The sequence below is a fragment of the Hemitrygon akajei genome, chromosome 12 (assembly GCF_048418815.1).
Source record: "Hemitrygon akajei chromosome 12, sHemAka1.3, whole genome shotgun sequence".
Taxonomy (NCBI): Eukaryota; Metazoa; Chordata; class Chondrichthyes; order Myliobatiformes; family Dasyatidae; genus Hemitrygon; species Hemitrygon akajei.
In genome coordinates, this window is record NC_133135.1 from 54,147,330 (window position 1) to 54,165,879 (window position 18,550).

General features: G+C 39.0%; 1 protein-coding gene across 1 annotated transcript in view; it reads left to right on the forward strand.

Annotated features, from left to right (window-relative positions):
- Nucleotides 1-18,550, forward strand: part of negr1 (neuronal growth regulator 1) — a 434,855-nt gene that overhangs the window by 41,037 nt on the left and 375,268 nt on the right. The window lies entirely within an intron of this gene.

Genomic DNA, 18,550 nt, shown 5'->3' on the forward strand with positions numbered 1-18,550 from the left:
CTATTATGATGACCAGACAGGGATCATGGTCTTCTCCATCTGTCTGCTCATACTGATTGAAGAGATGGTCTTTGAATTGCAATGTGAATTCTGTCTAACTAGAGCCAGTGCAAGCCTCATCTTTACTGGGGATAAATTTAAGAAATACAAGAAGCACTGCCAACCATTATACATAGAACATAGAACATAGAATAGTACAGCACATTACAGGCCCTTCGGCCCACAATGTTGTGCCAACCCTCAAACTCTGCCTCCCATATAACCCCCCCACCTTAAATTCCTCCATATACCTGTCTAATAGTCTCTTAAATTTCACTAGTGTATCTGCCTCCTCCACTGACTCAGGCAGTGCATTCCACGCACCAACCACTCTCTGAGTGAAAAACCTTCCTCTAATATCCCCCTTGAACTTCCCTCCCTTTACCTTAAAGCCATGTCCTCTTGTACTGAGCTGTGGTGCCCTGGGGAAGAGGTGCTGGCTGTCCACTCTGTCTATTCCTCTTAATATCTTGTACACCTCTATCATGTCTCCTCTCATACTCCTTCTCTCCAAAGAGTAAAGCCCTAGCTCCCTTAATCTCTGATCATAATCCATACTCTCTAAACCAGGCAGCATCCTGGTAAATCTCCTCTGTACCCTTTCTAATGCTTCCACATCCTTCCTATACTGAGGTGACCAGAACTGGACACAGTACTCCAAGTGTGGCCTAACTAGAGTTTTATAGAGCTGCATCATTACATTGCGTCTGTTAAACTCTATCCCTCGACTTATGAAAGCTAACACCCCATAAGCTTTCTTAACTACCCTATCTACCTGTGAGGCAACTTTCAGGGATCTGTGGACATGTACCCCCAGATCCCTCTGCTCCTCCACATTACCAAGTACCCTGCCAGTATACGTGATATATCTCTACCTTTGTCTCCATCATGCAGGGGAAACCACATGCTGTACTCTTCAAATTTGCTTGTTAGCAGAATTCAATCTCATCTTGTCTTTGCTGATGACTTCATGATGGCAGGCAGACCACAATCCCAGCCATTAAGTAAGTGAAGAACATTGCCAAGTAAGGCTGCAAATTTGCCCTAAAGCTTTGTCAATTTTCTCAGCTAAAAGCTGCATCTTATCTTCAAAAAGCTTCTCCCTCGAGTAGAGATAATCTGTAAGGCTAACAGAAATTGTTTTCATCAAAGGGGCCTACACTCTGGTGCCAAGGTCAACACCAATCTCAGTATCCTGATAAAGCTAGTACTTGTGCATGTTCAGAGGCTAAGTTCCAAGTTATTTTCAGCTTATTCACTAAGTGCGGAAGAAGGTGGGTTCTATACCAACCTTCTCCCATTCTAGAATACTGCCCTCTAATGATAAAGAGCTAAGTGATAAAAAAAAATGGACCAATTCTTATGTCTAGGGAGTTATCCCTCAGCAAAGGCAAATAGTTATGATCAAACTTGGTTCAAAATTCATAGTCTAGTTGGCAGATTCTCACAAACTGAACACTGGTTCAGTCAAATATCTCCTGTCCCATCTGTGGGTCACACATTGGCCACTTCAGAACCTATAGAACAACAGTGCAATTAAGTGATCTTGTATATAGGGAGATTGCCTCAATTAAAGATGGAATCAGGACAGCACACCTCTTCATCCATGTGGAACACTGAATTAAGTGACAGCTTGTCTTTCAAGGGAAGAATGCCGTATCTTTGAGTCACGTAGGTAGGAAACTAAACTGCCATTTCAGTGAGAGTATTCAGGAAGAGAGTTATTGAGGGAATTGGAAATTCCTGTTATTTAATGAAATTTAATGGCAGAATAATTATACTTAATTGCACATGGCTATAAAATAACATTGTAGGTGAGTATCACCTACTGCACTTGTGTGGAAAAATAATCAAATATTATAATCGTGGAACAGAATACAAAGGACCACATTATTCATGGTCAGTTAATGGGAATAATCTCATGCTGTGTCAATAAAATGGGAAAAAACACTGAACATTTGAAATAAAGATACAGAATGTTTGAAATGCACAATGGCTTATACAGTGTATTTAAAAGTAAAACTCATTGTAACATTCTTGCTTTATCTTTAAGTGATTATTTTGAGCTGTGTAAGGTCAGACACTAGGTCCCTGAAGTTACACTTGGTGCTCATTTCTTCATGCATTTTGAATTTCACTCTGAAGCTCCAAGCATAATTGGGCACTTTTCTACTTGAGCACGTGCACTTACATTTTGGATATTAATATAAAAGCATGATTTGCTTTCCCAGTTCAGAATCTCTTAATCAGTATATTTGTCTAGTGCCATTTACAGACCAAAATATTTCAAGGCAATTCACAAGAGTGTCATCAAAATTTGGAACATGCCACATACACTACTGCAACCTTGTTTAATGAAGCAGTCATTCTGAAACCTCTGTCAAAAAGGCAGAGAAAGTTCAAGGAGTAGCAGAGCCTGGGTCTCAGCAGTTGAATGCAGTTTTCAGTAGCAGGATGATTAATTTCTGGGATGCAACAAATACTTGATTTAGAGGAGCCAATAGCACCTTTATAAGTAACCTGCAAAAATTAGTGGTTCTTCATTTAAAATTGCTGATGACACCACTGCTGTTGGCCAAATTAAAGGTGGTGACAAACTGGCATATAAGGGCAAGATTGAAAATCTGGCTGGATGGTGCCAGAACAACAGCCTCTAGCAACATCAGTAAAACCAAAGAGCTGATCATTGACTATAGGAGGAAGGGTACAGAAGGTGGAGAGATTTAGTAACTTTAACTTCCTTGGTGTTATCACATCACAGGACCTGGATCCAGAACGTAAGTCCAGAAAGAAGGTGCAACAGTGCCTCTACTTTCTTAGCAGTGTACAAAGATTCAGCATGTCCTTTAAAACTTTGACAAACTTCTGCCAATGCTCTGTGGAGAGTACCCTGACTAGTTGCATCACAGTCTGGTATGGAAATACCAATGCACAATAACAAAAAAGCCCACAAAAACTTGTTGATACAGCCAATGCATCACAGGCGAAATCCTCCCTACCACTGAACACATCTACAAGGAGATCTGCCACATGAAAGCAACATCCATTATCAAGGACCTCCAGAATCCAGGCCATGCTCTCTTCTTGTTGCTACCATCATGAAGCAGGTACAGGAGTCTTAGGTGCCATCCCACCAGAATCAAGAACAGTTATTACCTTTCATCCATCAGGCTCTTGAACCAGCATGGATAACTTCACTCTGCTCAACTCTGAACTGATTCCATAATTTACATAGCAAACACGAGGAAATCTGCAGATGCTGGAAGTTCAAACAACAACACACACAAAATGTTGGTGGAACACAGCAGGCCAGGCAGCATCTATAGGGAGAAGCGCTGTCGACGTTTCGAGCCGAGACCCTTCGTCAGAACTAACTGAAAGGAAAGATAGTAAGAGATATTCACTTTCAAGGATTCTACAACTGAAGTTTTCAGTATTATTTATTTTCCTTATTTTTTTCAGTTTGTCTTCTTTTGCATGTTAACTGTTTGACAATCTTTGTGTGTAGTTTTTCAGTGATTCTATTGTATTTGTTTTCTCGTGAATGCATGAAGGAAAATGAATTTCAAGGTAGTGTACGATTACTTATACATACTTTGATAATAAATTTACTTTGAACTTTGAAAGCATTGTTGGGACTGTGATGAAAGGGACTGGTAATAGGCTTTGAGCAAGATCATACTGGGCTATTTGTTTTTAACTGGTTTAGTCTTGGATTGATGCACTGGATGTAAAAGTGATGGAGCCATTGGCAGAATGGCTGATTAAAGACACAGCGCACTAGTTATCAATCAGCCACAAGCCTAAATCAAAAAAACAGCAGGGAAGATTTGATCTTGGAAACAGCCTTGAATGCCTGTAACAGGAGGGCCCCTTAGAAATGAAGCTGAAAGAGATATAAAGTCATTTATCAAAAACAGAAACCCTGAAAAAGATACAAATATTGGTTTTGGGGCTGGTGGTTGTTGCAGATGCACAAATGTTGTGCTGTGAACAAGGTTGTTCTTGCACGAGTTTGGCACGATGTCCACCATGTAAGTCTGGGCTCCTAATATCTGCTCTGCATTCAAGGATAAATATATGTATATATTGGATATAATGCAGCTCAGACCATTTGTATGTACATTACAGTTTTCAAAGTAATCAGGCCTGTAGGAGGCACGTAGATACCTCTCACTTTGTCAGGTGTCAATGTTTAAATTACACATTGAATAACTAATGTTGAAAACTGATGCAGAACTGCATGAGGCAAAGAATAAGCAGCAACATGTATACATATTTCCACTTTTTGCCAAAGTATTAATTACTGATAACTTTCTGAATGTTATCCTTGAACCACCTTGGGAAATAATTCAATACTAGAGAAGGACATGCCTGCTTTTGATCTCTCTCCAAACCATATCCCAACTGCCTAAAAAACAACTAAACATGCTGAAACAGAGAAGGTGAAAAGGAGATATGATGGAGCTGTTCAGAATTATGAATGGTTTTGTTAGAGTAATAAGGAGAAGCTAACAGAAGGGTCAGGAACCAGAGGCACAGATCTAAACTCATTGGCAAAGCAACTGGAAGCGACAAGAGCAAGCTTTATATTATAGTGTATACTTTCCTGAGGAATACACTGCCTGAAATCTTAATGGAAGCAGATTCAATGAAAGCATTCAAAAGGGAATTTTATAAATATCTGAAGGCCAAAGATTCACCAGAGTGTAGAGAAAGAGTAGTTGAATGGGGTTAATTGGATGGTATGGCCAAAGAGCTGTCACAGGAACAAGGCAACAAATATTCTTCTCCAGTGCTGCATCATTCTATAATTCCATTGATCCAGTTGCCATTTGGTAGGTGTGATGCCTACAATCAGAATGATTAAGGAGTGGAAAGAAACTTTCAAATTTTGACTTGGAGTACTGTGTACAATTTTGGTTTCCGTGTTATAGGACAGATGTGGTAAAACTGGAAAAGAGTGCAGAAAAGTTTAATGAAGATGTCAGAATTAGAGGGCCTGAGTTATAGGTACATGGAGGGTGGGGCTAAATTGCGATTAGCTGGGTGGGCACTGTGGTTCTCGTGGACTCGTTGGACCAAAGGGCTTGTATCTGTGCTATATTGCTCTATGACTCTATGACCTGCACCTGCCATCTACAATAGCACTGGAGTTAGAGCCATTCCCAAATCTTTCTCTGGCCTGCAATATTTTTCTTTTATGTAAATAATTCAATTATCTTCTGAAAGAAGTAGTGCCATATTTTAAACCTGCCTGACCCGCTGAGTTTCTCCAGCATGTTGTGTGTGTTGCTCTGGATGTCCAGCATCTGCAGAATCTGATCAGGTAATTTACAAATCCATGCAGCCTGAAACCAGGCCCTTCAGCCCTACTCGTCCATACTGCGCAGTGGGCTAGTCCCATCATCCCACATCTAGCCCATGGCCCTCTAACACCCTCCCATCTATGTACTTGTCTAGATGGCTTTTACATATTGCAAATGTGACCCCATTTCAACCGTATTTTTTGACAGCCCATTCCAAATATATGCACCGTCCTTTGCATAAAGAAGCTACTCCTGGCATCACTTTTAAATATCTTTACCCCGATTTTAAACTATGCCCTCTTGTTTTTATCATGCCCAAGGAAAACAAAAGACTGTGCTCTCACCCTCTATGCATCTCAAGATCTCATATACTGTACCTTTATTAAATCAACCCTCAGCCTCTTGTATTCCAGGTAATAAAGTCCTAGTCTATAGACTTCCCTCTGTAACTCAAGCTCCCAAGTCCAGGTAACATTCTAGTAAATCTTTCTTGTTTAAAATGATCTTTCCTATTACAGGATGACCAAAACTGTGCGCAATGCACAAGTGTGGCCTCAACAATGTTTTATATAATGACGGCATTACTTTTCAACTCCTATACTCAATGCCCTGAGTGATGAAGGCCAGCATGCCAAACACCCTCTTCACTACTCTTTCTAACTTGTGATGCTGTGTCAGCAAAATGCATATGCACGTGCACTTCCATAACATTCCCCAGAGTCTTATCATTCATTGCGTAAGTCCTACCCTCGTTTGACCTCCCAAAATGTAATACCTCACATTTATCTGGATTGAAAGCCATTTGCCAATTCACAGCTTACAAGAGCATCCGTAATTTTTCCATAAACTTCTATATTACCTACAGCACCACCCATTTTAGTAACATCTGCAAATATGCTAACAATGCCTGGTACATTTATATAAATTAAAAACAGAGGTTCCAGCACCAAGCACTTTGGCATACCATTCAACAGAGGCCTCCAGTATGTGAAACAATCCAATGCCATCCCTCTCTGCTTCCTCCCACCAATCCAATTATGAATCCAATCCACTTTCTCAACCTAGTTGCCCTGTGATCTAACTTGCAGGCTAACCTGCCCTGAGAGACCTTGTCAAAAGCCTTGCTGAAGTCCATATAGAAACAACCCTCATCTATACTCATCTACCCTTTTACTTATCTTCCCTCCATGGGGCGCCATAGTGGCATAGTGGATAGTGCAATATTCTTACAACTTTCTAGAGTTCAAAGTTCAATTCTGGTGCCATTCTGTAAAGATTCTCCATGAACTCCATGGGTTTTGCCCAGGTGCTCTGCTTTCCTCCCACAGTCCAAGATTAAATTGGGTAGGTTAATTGGTGATGTGAGTTGCTGGGGCAACGTGGCTTGAAGGGCCTACTCACTAAATAAAATTTAGAAAATAACTACAAGACATTTATCAGACGCAACTTCCAAGACACAATGCTATGCTGACTATGCCGAAACAGACCCAGTCTCTCCAAATGTTGGTAGAACCTTTCCTCAAGATCTCCTCCAGCAATTTACAAACCACTAAAGTCAAACTCACTGGTCTGTAGTTTCTTAGATTTGCTACCCTTTTTAAATAATGGTACCACGTTAGCTACTGTTCAGTCCCACAGAACCACACCTGTGGTAAAAATGAAGCAAAAATCTCTGCAAGGGCCCCTACAATCTCTTCTCTAGCTTCCCACAAGGTCTGAGAATTCACCAGATTGGTCCCTGGGGATTTATCCACCTTAATACACTATAAGGCCTCCAGTACTTACCATTTCCCTGCTAACTTATATGTGGTCCATGGCAATACCACTGGTTTTCCCCATTTCTTTAAGTTCCTTAGCCTACTCCACAATAAAAACAGAAAAGAAATATTCAGCAAAAATCACACCCGTTTAGGGAACATTCTCTCCCTAGCCACCCTTTTACTACTAAAATACCCAAAGAATCCCTTGTGATTTTGTTTCACACTGCCTGACAGATACTTATCATATCCTCTTTTTGCCCTTCTGAACTTCCCTAGTAATTTCACTCCTATACTTCTTATAGTCATCAACAAATTCACAAGTTTCCAATTGCTTATGTGCAGTGTATGCCTCTCTCTTTTACTTAACCAGAACCTCAATTTATTTCATCAATCTGCCAACATTTCCCTTCAACCCAGCAGAAGAATGTAGGCCCTCTTGACATCACAGTTTTAAAGGCCTCCCATTCCTTTCCCTACAATCAATCTCACACGATCAACTACTGCAAGATTCTGCCTAATGGCTCAATATTTGCTGTGTCCCAGTTCAGTGCTTCTCAATCTTTGTACTGACTATCATTCTCAAACAATTACTTTCTCAAGCAATTACTCCTCTGTTTTTTGTGGATGGTTGCGAAGAAAAAGCATTTCAGGATGTATATTGTATACATTTCTCTGACATTAAATGTACCTTTGAAACCTTTGAAAAAACTCAGCATTATGGTCACTGCTCATGAACAGATATTTCCGCCACTTGCTCCACATCATTCCGCAGGAGTGGAGCCAGTGTTGTACCATCTTTAGTAGTTCCTTGTATTAAGGGTTCTGAACCTTGGATCCAAGGGCCCTTCAGTTAATGGTAGGGGTCTGTGGCATAAAAAATGCTGGGAAACCCTGAAGGAAGCTGGCTCCATTCCTGTCACACTGAACACTCACTAATATGCTTACCGATGGAACCACATTGCAATGGATGCCCTGGCTCTGACACACCTAGAAAACAATGACACTTATGTCAAATGCTGTTTCCAGATTTCATTTCAGCATTCAACACTATTGTCCCACAGACCTTGGTGAACAAACTCCTACGCTTTGATCTGAATACATCATTGTACAACTGAGTGTTGGACTTCCTGACTCAGATCCACAGGATGCACAACCGCTCCTCCTTCTCCATCATTCTCAACATGGCTGTGTGTTGAGCCCACTGCTGTACACTCTGCTCGTACACTACACAGACAGCCACCTCAGCAATCACATTGTCAACTTCGCCAATGACTCTTCAGTAGTGGTACTCATCAACAACAATGGTATTACGACCTGCAGCTCGAGACCTGTTACTAGGCAAGTAACCTCTTCCTCAGTGTCAACAAGACAAAGGAGATAGTTATCAACTTCAGGAGAATCACACCACTCACAGCCCTCTTTACATCGGAGGCACAGCAGTGGAAACTGTAGGCAGTTTCAAACTCCTGGGAGTGCACATCACGCAGAACCGCTCATGGCTCCAGAACACATCTTATATAATCAGGAAAGGTCACCAATGCCTCTACTTTTTGAAGAGGCTGAAGAGAGCTGGACTATGCTAATCTACACTTAGATCCTTCTATAGATGCGTAGTAGAGGGCATTACAATATGTTGAATCACTGCATGGCAAGGAAATTGCACCGCTCTTTTACAGGTAGTCAAAACTGCCCAGCGCATGACTGGCGCCAGCCTCCACACCGTCAACGACATACTGTATATACAGGAAGATGCCAGAAAAGGGCCAGTAACATCATGAAGGTTCCCACCCACCCTACTCATGTTCCACTCCCATCAGGGAGGAAACTACATGGCATCCACACCAGGACCATCACACTCAAAAAGAGACACTTTCCCCAAGGAGTAAGGCTGATCAACAATTCCACCCACTAACCCACCGATCCCCACCATCTACCACCACCACTAGTTTATCATTTCCTGTCATAGTTACCTCATGTAACTTTATCTAGCATCATTTTATGGACATGTAATCAGTCTGTGTGTATAAACTGTCTTTGAATTTATATTTATTGTGCTTTTTTTAAAACTGTGCTCCTGAACTTACTGTGTTTTTTGTATGCTGCATCAGATCCAGAGTAATAATTATTTCAGTATACTTTACATTTGTGTACTGGAAAGGACATTAAGCAATCTTGAATCTTGAATTTCTTGGACACATTTCACAAATTCCACTCCATCAAAACCTTTTACATTATTATCGGCCAGTCAATATTAAGTAAGTTAAAATCCCTCAGAGGTACAGTCCTATTATATTTACAACTAGCTGCAATCTCCCCATGTATTTGGCCCTACAATACCTACTGACGATTGGTGGTGGTTGTGGTGGGGGGGAGGGGGCATTTACTATAATACAATCCCATCAAATGCATTCCCTTTCTACATCTGTTCTACTGATATTGCATCACTGGATGATTCCCTAGTATATCCTATCTAAGGAAGGCAACTCCCCCTCCTCTCCTCCCTCCACATCTGCTATTGCTGCAGCATCTTATTCCTGGAGCATTGAGCTACCGTTCCTGCCCTTCCTTCAGCCATATTTCTATAATAGCTGCAGACCCCAGAGCCAGCCTACTCCCTGAGTCCATTTGCCTTATTTTTATCAAGCCTTTTATATTGAAATAAATCCAGTTTCAACCCATGTGTTTCCTCTCCTTCTACTGTGCTCCTTTTTATCCTGATGGTGGTATTTTCTCTCATTGGCTACAGTATGATCCTTGATTTCTTATCAGCTGCTCTACTGCTGAAGGCCTCATCCCCATGTGACTGTAGTTTGAACACTCCTGATGAGCACTGGCATATCTCCCAGCCAGGAAATTGGTACCCCTCCAGTTCAGGTGCAACCTGTCTCTCTCTTGCACAGAAAGGTCTCACCATCTCCTCCCACCTGTATTCAAAGGGGTATACTGAGGGAACGGCCGCAGGGGGACTCTGCACTATCAGATTATTTTGTTCTCCTTTACATTTGTGTACTGTAAATGTTATTAAACAAACTTGAATCTTGATCGATCGGTCTCTTTGTACTCTCTCCTAGTGGTCACAGCCTGCCACAGCCTGCTCCTTAGGTGCCACCACCTTTCTGTAGCTCTTGTCTATGATACTTCCAACATCTCAGACAAACCTATGTATGTCCAACTCCAGCTCCAGTTCCTTAATGTAGTCAGCATCTGCATCTGGGTACACTTTCAACAGGCAAAATCATCAAAAACTGGCAACCTTCCCGATCTCCCACATCCTGAAGGAGGAGCAAACCACTGCCCTAACTGACATCCCACCTACAGAGAGTAATTCTAAGGAAAACCTCACTTGAACTTACCTCATCAAACTGCCTAACCTTTTACCAAGCTGTTCTGAACTGAAGCCTCAGTTATATTCAACTACAGCACTTACTTATACTCAACTGCAGTACTTAAACCTCAAACCACAGCCACACCCAAAATATCTGTTCTGCTAGAGCCTGCTTCCTTTTTATACTTGGAAAAACAACTTCAAACAAGATGCTGATTCCTCACTTTTGCTCACCTGCATGCTCCAACTACAAATACAAAGTCTTAACTGAAAAAAAACTTTTAAAGAGTTCCTGGCTCCTCCCCTCTGCTGCTGCTCCTTCTCTCCTTTAGATGACTTTGTTTCCCTCAACCAGAATTCTAGATGTTTACTGCTTGCTTTTTTTAGAAGTATTTTTTCATGTTGGCTTAGTTCTTTTTGCAGTTGCTTGAACTGTGTGTTTTTTCGTTCTTGGTCCTCCATCTCTCTCTACCTATTTGTTCATGAACGTTCATCCTCTGCACAACTGCACCACATCTTTTGTATATATAATATGCATCAAGAAACAGCCAGCCAGTCTGTGTTGTCTTCCTTGACCGAGCAAGGTCAATGTTAGAAGTCCTCTCATGGATAACAAATGTGTACACATTTAAGCTGATTGGCGAAGAATCAAAGGCAACATGAAGAAAAATAAGTTAATGCAGTAAGAGGATTTGGAAAGGAGTATATGGTAGGATGGTAGATACTGACTCTGTAGTAGCTTAGAGGGGATACTTGAAGTATGAAAGCAGTTGCACTAATATGAAGGAGCTTTGGAAATGTACAACTGGAATGCTTTTGAAAAACTGGCAGAAGACAAGGTGTTTATGTTTGCATGGGGGAAGAAAGGGAGAGAGTAATAGTGATATTTAGATGATAATTCCTTTGTGTGAGAACAAAACAATAGAAGGTGCAGCTGCCAATGGTGGAATAAAGTGAAAGGAAGCAGATGGTCTATCCATAAGAGGTTAGAATCAGGAGATGAAAGGAAGTCAAACTTAAAAGTAAGTCTATTATTAAAGTATGATATGTCACCACATACTACCTTGAGATTCATTTTCTTGCAGACATTCAAAGTAGAACAAAGAAACACAATAGAAACAATGGAACTCGACACACAAAGATTGACAAGCAACAACTTGCAAAAGAAGACAAACTGTGCAAATAATAAATAAATAATACTGAGAACATGAGTTATAGAATTCTTGAAAGTGAGTCCATAGGTTAAGGAGAGTGAAGTTATTCTTGCTGGTTCAGCAGTCTGATGTTTGATGGGTTGTAGTTGTTCCTTAGCTTGATGGTGTGGGACCTAAGGCTCCTGTACCTCCTTCCTGATGGCAGCAGTGAAAAGAGATGGTGGGGTCCTGGATGGTTGCATCACCGTTTGGTACGGAGTGGCCTCTGCACAGGATTGAAAAAAAAAAACATCCACACACTCTTCTCATTGCTACCATCAAGGAGGAGATGTAGCAGCCTGAAGAAACACACTCAACACATCAGGAACAGCTTCTTCCCCTCTGCCATCAAATTTCTGAATGGACAATAAACAATACCTTGCTACTTTTTTGCTCTCTTTTTGCCTACTTACTTAATTTAATTCATACCTGATTTAAACCTAATTCTAAGATGTGCGGGAAGGGTTTTGTTTATGATGGACTGGGCTGTATCCACCATTTTTAGAGGGATGGTTAGCAATAAATCTAGAAATAATTATTTAGATGGAGGAAGGATAAGGTGAACACAAGAATATTAGATTTTGGAAATGTTTGGAGGATGATTGGATGAAGTGGCATATGAAATGAAAAAGATGGAAGAACAGCCAGAAGACCATTGAAGTAATGAAGTCTTTAGATGACAAAGATATGAATGAACATTTCTGTGGCAGTAATGACAGAGGTGATGATCTTTATGATGGAACAGCTTTGACATCAGAAGTCCAACTTCAGGTCAAATTGAATGTTCAAGCCATAAATCTTCTGGATAAAGCTGAAACAGAGGCAAATCTTAAAGGAAATAATATCAAAGTCACAGAATTTGAAACAGTGATTAAGATGAGGGCTTTGCTCCTCCATAGGAGGAAGTTAAGGTGTTTCCCAGACTGAATAAGTGAAACCAGAAACCACTGTGAAACTAAACGAACTGGAGGGATGGAGAAAATTGTTTGAAAGAGGGAATTGATCACTGGGGTCTTCCTTCCCCCATATTTGTGACATTTACTGGGAGCATTGTATACGAAGGGCCCAAAACATTATTGAGAGTCCCTACCACCTATGTCACCATTTCTTTGACCCACTACTGTCAGAAAATAGGTTCATGATCATTCAGACTAGGACTTCCAGACTGAATAACAGATTTTTCCCTCAAGCTGTGAGACTAATGAATACCCTGCCACCACCAAAGTATTGTCACTAGGACAGTGAATTGTTTACTGTTTACTTATGGTTTACCTGGGCTGCACACTACATGAACTTTGAATTATATTTTATTAACTTATTTGTTGTAATATTTTGTTTTATGTGCTATATGAGATATATGTGTTCTGAGTGCACTGTGGTCTGGAAAAACGTTGTTTCATTTGGGCGTATATACGTACAGTCAGTTGACAATCAAATTAAACTTGAACTTGATTATGGGCAAATTGTTGAATGTAAATCAATACTATCAAGAGGACAGGGCCACAAATGACACTTGGAGGAAGCTCTGAAAAAATGACTATTTTAGGGACAAAGGGCTAGTGGGTGGAAAAGAGAAGTAACATGCGGGGCTATTTTGTTGATGATTGGATATTTAAAATTGGAGAGCAGTTTTTTTTTAGAGTTAGAGAATGGAGGAGAGATGTTAGGGAGCATCGTTTAGAAGACCATGACAGGTTGAATAGAAGAGAAAACAATACTGGGGTCAAACTGTCTCTTACAAAAATCAAAATAAGTTGTCCAAACCTGAAAATCACTGGAGTTGGACTCATTCCACATCCTTTGAATCTGCATTAACTCTCTGCAATAGCACCGGAGTTGGACTCAGTTTCCATATATAAACCTGTATATTTGTACATTTCTTGGAGAAAATTGTAGTTTTAACTGAGCTCTGAGCTTTTTACACTTACATACTGAAACTGTTAGTTACATGAGAGATCAAAGAAACTATACAATTTAAAACATCTTTTTATGTAATGTGATGCAGATCTTAAAAATATGTTTATCTTGGATTCAAAACCATGTAATCTCCTTAAAACCTATTAGAAGATTTATAAACCAAAGCAAATCAAATCATTAACTAAGAATAAATGAGAAAATGTTCAATCATCTTGAGCCTTCACATATCAAGGACTAATTTTGCAGTGTCAAAACCAGCTCCTGATCTGTCCAAACTCAGAGTAATTGAACAAATTCTCATTTATTAATATTTAATGATTTGATTTGATTTTGCTTTATAAATCATCTCATGGTTCTTTTGTGTGTATCTTGTTATGATACTAGGTAGAGCTTCAAAGATCTGCATCTTTTCCTTCCCGCTCTGCGTAGAGAATACATGTCTAACTCAAGTACCCGATTTCCATGATTCTCTGGATTAATAAAAAAATGTGAACATTCTTTCAGCATAATGTAACCATCAAGCCTCTAGTTTAGCATTTATTTTTACCCAGTAGTATTTTGGTGTTCTGTTATTGTACTTTAAATTACTTCACCTGTTATTCCTTTGTTTCTTTTCAGTATAATTCCAAATGTAATAGTTCCAAGCTTTTCTGTTCAAATTTAATGAGTTACATGTTTAGTTATATGAGCCTTGATATTGAGTATTTAAATATCATTACAGCTGGAATTGATTCTGTCAATACTCAGTTCCACCTATGAAATTTCAGCAACATCAATGGACAGAGGTAGAGAGATGACAGATTTTTTAAAATGCCATAATTACAGTTGTGGTATGCTGTAGTCAGTTGTAATTCTTTTAATGCCATGTTGACTGATATCTGTTAGATGAAGACAGCAATGTTTAAGATTTAGGACATCAGTGGTCTGTGCAAGTGATGGCCATAATAGGTGATGTTTTGGCTTACTGAATCAGGAACTGTTTTTAGTAATTACAGCCAATGTGCTATGTCTGGCAGAAAGTTTTAGAAATGTGACAAGAATTTTTCTGCAGCAATTGCTGCAGAATTAGCAGAATCAACATTGACATTGAACTGAAAATGTATTCATCCTGTTGACTGAGAAACATGAAGAAGAATTCACCCTTTCTTCAGTGAGGATTGCCTTTGCTAATAGATAATTGATAATAATTTGAAATGTAGCAAAATTTAAGATGTTTGTGTTTTTAAAGATAATCATCCTTGTCATAATCTCCCTTAGATTTGAGTTGTGCAAATTTAGAAAAGCAAACTTCCTTGAAATATGCATGAACTAAAACTTCCAGCAAATGGGATTAAGTCTGTTAATTGGAAATTTCAAGACTGGTACAGGAGATATTAAACATATTGCTAGGGTGTAAATTATATATGGCTTACTGTTCTGCAGTCAATCAGTTTCTCATTCTGTGAGATGATATTTAAATTGTAGCTTAAAGGTTCTGTAATTACAGAGCTGTCAAAGCTAAATGCATGACATAAGGGTCAGAAAGAATTCTCATTATTTCACTATCTCTGTGATTTCAGATTGGCTTCAGTAAACGTTTTTATTTTCTTTATTGAAATTGCTTTCAATTTCTTACATAGATTTGAAAGCTGCAGCAATTGTATACTTTTCTCACTGCATATTTATAGAAACAAATCTTGATAAGAATCAATCCATTTTCAAAATTATCCACAGAAGTTTAGTTGTCTGCACACTACATAATCACAGTAGTTTTTTGACATGAGCAGACATTTGTTGGAGAGGGAACAATTGATCAGATTTTTTAATCCCCATTTTCCTATAATTTCTTTTACCTAGGGTCAAAGGTGCATGAGTAATGGTAAAGTTCCATTCATTACATCTCCATTTGATTAACACTTACATGAGATCAATTAATAACTATGGATATAGTTAAACTGAACAATATTCTATCCTCTCCACTCCACGTGTAGACAGCTGAGTAATAATAGGGAAGGAGAATGCTGACTGGACCTTCCTACCTCTATTCTACCAAATTCACCAATAATTACTCAAGAGCCATTGGCCTTCAAACTGCAGAAAAATTATTTTTGGGCCTTCCATTCCAAATTGGATCATTTCTAGAGCGAGCCAAAGAAAATCCAGGAAGTGGATCTTATTATTCTAATTATTTTAAAAGAGATGACATTACAAGATTAATCAATTAAATTTTTACTACAGTAAGATGGGAAAATGTTTTTTCAAATATGTAAGTTTTTCAAATATGTCAGAATCAGGTATATTATCACTGGCATGTGTCATGAAATTTGTTAACTTAGCAGCAGCAGTTCAATGCAATACATAATATAGAAGAAACATAATAATAACAATAAATAAATAAGTAAATCAATTACAGTATATATATATATATATACATATATTGAATAGATTAAAAATCGTGCAAAAAACAGAAGGAATCTATATTTAAAAAGTGAGGCTGTGTTCAAGGGTTCAATGTCCATTTAGGAATTGGATGGCAGAGGGGAAGAAGCTGTTCCTGAATCGCTGAGGGTGTTCCTTCAGGCTTCTGTACCTCCTACCTGATGGTAACAGTGAGAAAAAGCTTGCCCTGGATGCTGGAGGTCCTTAATAGAGGACACTGCCTTTATATGAATATGTCCTGGGTACTTTATAGGCTAGTACCCAAGCTTTGGTGGAGGATTTTCTTTGTACAACAACAGCAAAGGTTGGGTGTCGTCTAGTTGGGAACACCAGTAGAGGTCAAATGATCTAGTTAGATGAGCACTGTGGCAACAGAAGGCAACGGCAAACCACTGTTATAGTTTCTGCCTGGTCAATCATGGAAAGAAACAAAAGAAGGAAACCAGACAACAACAGCATGAATGGGGTTGATTCTAATCAACAGAACAACACCTTGCTCGGTAGGGGTAGTCACGTACTACAGGTGCCACCAGACCGTCATCCAGAGACAGTAAGCAATAAGGAAAGGCTAAGGGTGGCAACATGGAACATCCGTACACTTTACCAGAAAGGAAGGTTGGACAACAGATTAAATGAAATGAAAAGGTTGGAAGTTGATATCTTAGGCCTGTCAGAAATTAGATGGATCGACAGTGGCAAATTTACTAAGAATAGTTCTCTGATAATGTATTCTGGAGGTCGACAGTATATTATGGAGTTGGAATGATTTTAAACAAACAAGAATCAAAATGTCTTATGGGACATTGGGCGATATCCAACCGGCTGCTTTTAGTTTAATTAAGGGGTAACCCTTTTAACATTAGCATAATCCAAGCCTATGCGCCAACAAATGATGCAGATGAAGAAGATATCAACAAGTTTTATAAGATCTCGACAGTGCTTATGAGCAATGTAAATCTCAGGATATAAAACTAGTCATGGGAGATTTTAGGTCTAAAGTTGGAAAGGAAACAGTTGATAACATCATAGGACCTTTTGGATTAGGGGAGAAAAATGAAAATGGAGAAAGGTTTACTGATTGGTGTGTCAGAAACAACCAAGTGATCACCAATACTTGGTATAAAAAACTATCCATGTAGATTGTGTACTTAGATTAGCCCTGGAGGTAGAACAAAGAATCAAATAGATTTCATTACCATCAATGAACATTTTAGAAATAATATCACAAATTCTAAAGCCTACCCAGGAGCACACTATGGTTCAGATCACCATCCAGTAGTAGATACCATTAAAACAAAACTAAAGAAACTGAAATGTGGAAAAAAGGGAAAGTATATGTTGGGAGAACTTTAAAATGATAGCATACTTAAGCAACAATTCAAAACAGCTATAGAAGAGCACCTCAACGAAAACAAAACAACACCTATTTGGGACAGATTTAAATATGCTATACAGCAATCAGCAGAGGAGATAATCCCAGTACAAGAAATCCAACACCAACAAGGGGTGGATAACCCAAGAAATTCTAGATCTGATGGAACAAAGGAGGTTAGTGAAGAATAATGAACTGCAATACAGAGAGCTAGACAGACAGACCAGACAATTGTGCAATATTGCAAAGGAAGAATGGCTGAATCAAAAATGCAATGAAGTAGAAGGCCATATTAACAACAGCAAAGAAATGCACAAGAAAATTAACAAAATTACTGGAATTAAGAAAGCCTCCTGTACAGGATGCATAAGATCAGCAGATGGATCCACACTAACAGATCCAGGTAAAGTATGTGAGAGGTGGATTCAGTATATAGAGCAGTTTTTTGAAGATAATAGAGGGGAACCCCCAGATATTAAACACCCTAATTCTGGCCCACCTATTACCAAAGAAGAAATAACTAAAGCAATGAAAAGCATGAAACATGGTAAAGCCTCTGGACCTGATGAAATTTCAGTGGAAATGATACAAGCCGTAGAATATCTGGGCATAGGTATTCTATTTGAACTATTTAATGGTATATATGAGTATGGTGTATTGCCTGACGACCTCTTGAAATCAGTATTTATAACTCTGCCAAAAATTCCTGGAACTATTGACTGTAAAAATTATAGAACGATCAATCTTATGAGTCACATAATAAAGATTTTGTTGAGAATTGTTCTGAGTCAAATTAAGAACAAGTTAAAGCCAGAAACTTCTAAACTGCAGTATGGGTTTATTGAGGATAGAAGAACTAGGAATGCAATTTTCATACTACGAATGCTTTCAGAAAGGGCAATTGAATATCAAAATGATGTCTCTTTATGTTTTATTGATTTCACTAAAGCATTCGACAAAGTGCAACATGAAAAATTATTTCAAATTCTCACTAAACATAGACGGAAGGGACCAACAACTGCTTCAAAATTTATATTGGAATCAAATGGCGGTGGTAAAAATTGATGATAATATAAGAAGTTGGACTAAAATTCAAAGAGGAGTTAGACAGGGATGCGTTGCCTCACTGGAATTATTTAATATCTATAGTGAAATGATTTTCAGAGAAATAGAAGTCCTAGATGGGATAAAAATTGGAGGTGCTAACATCAACAATA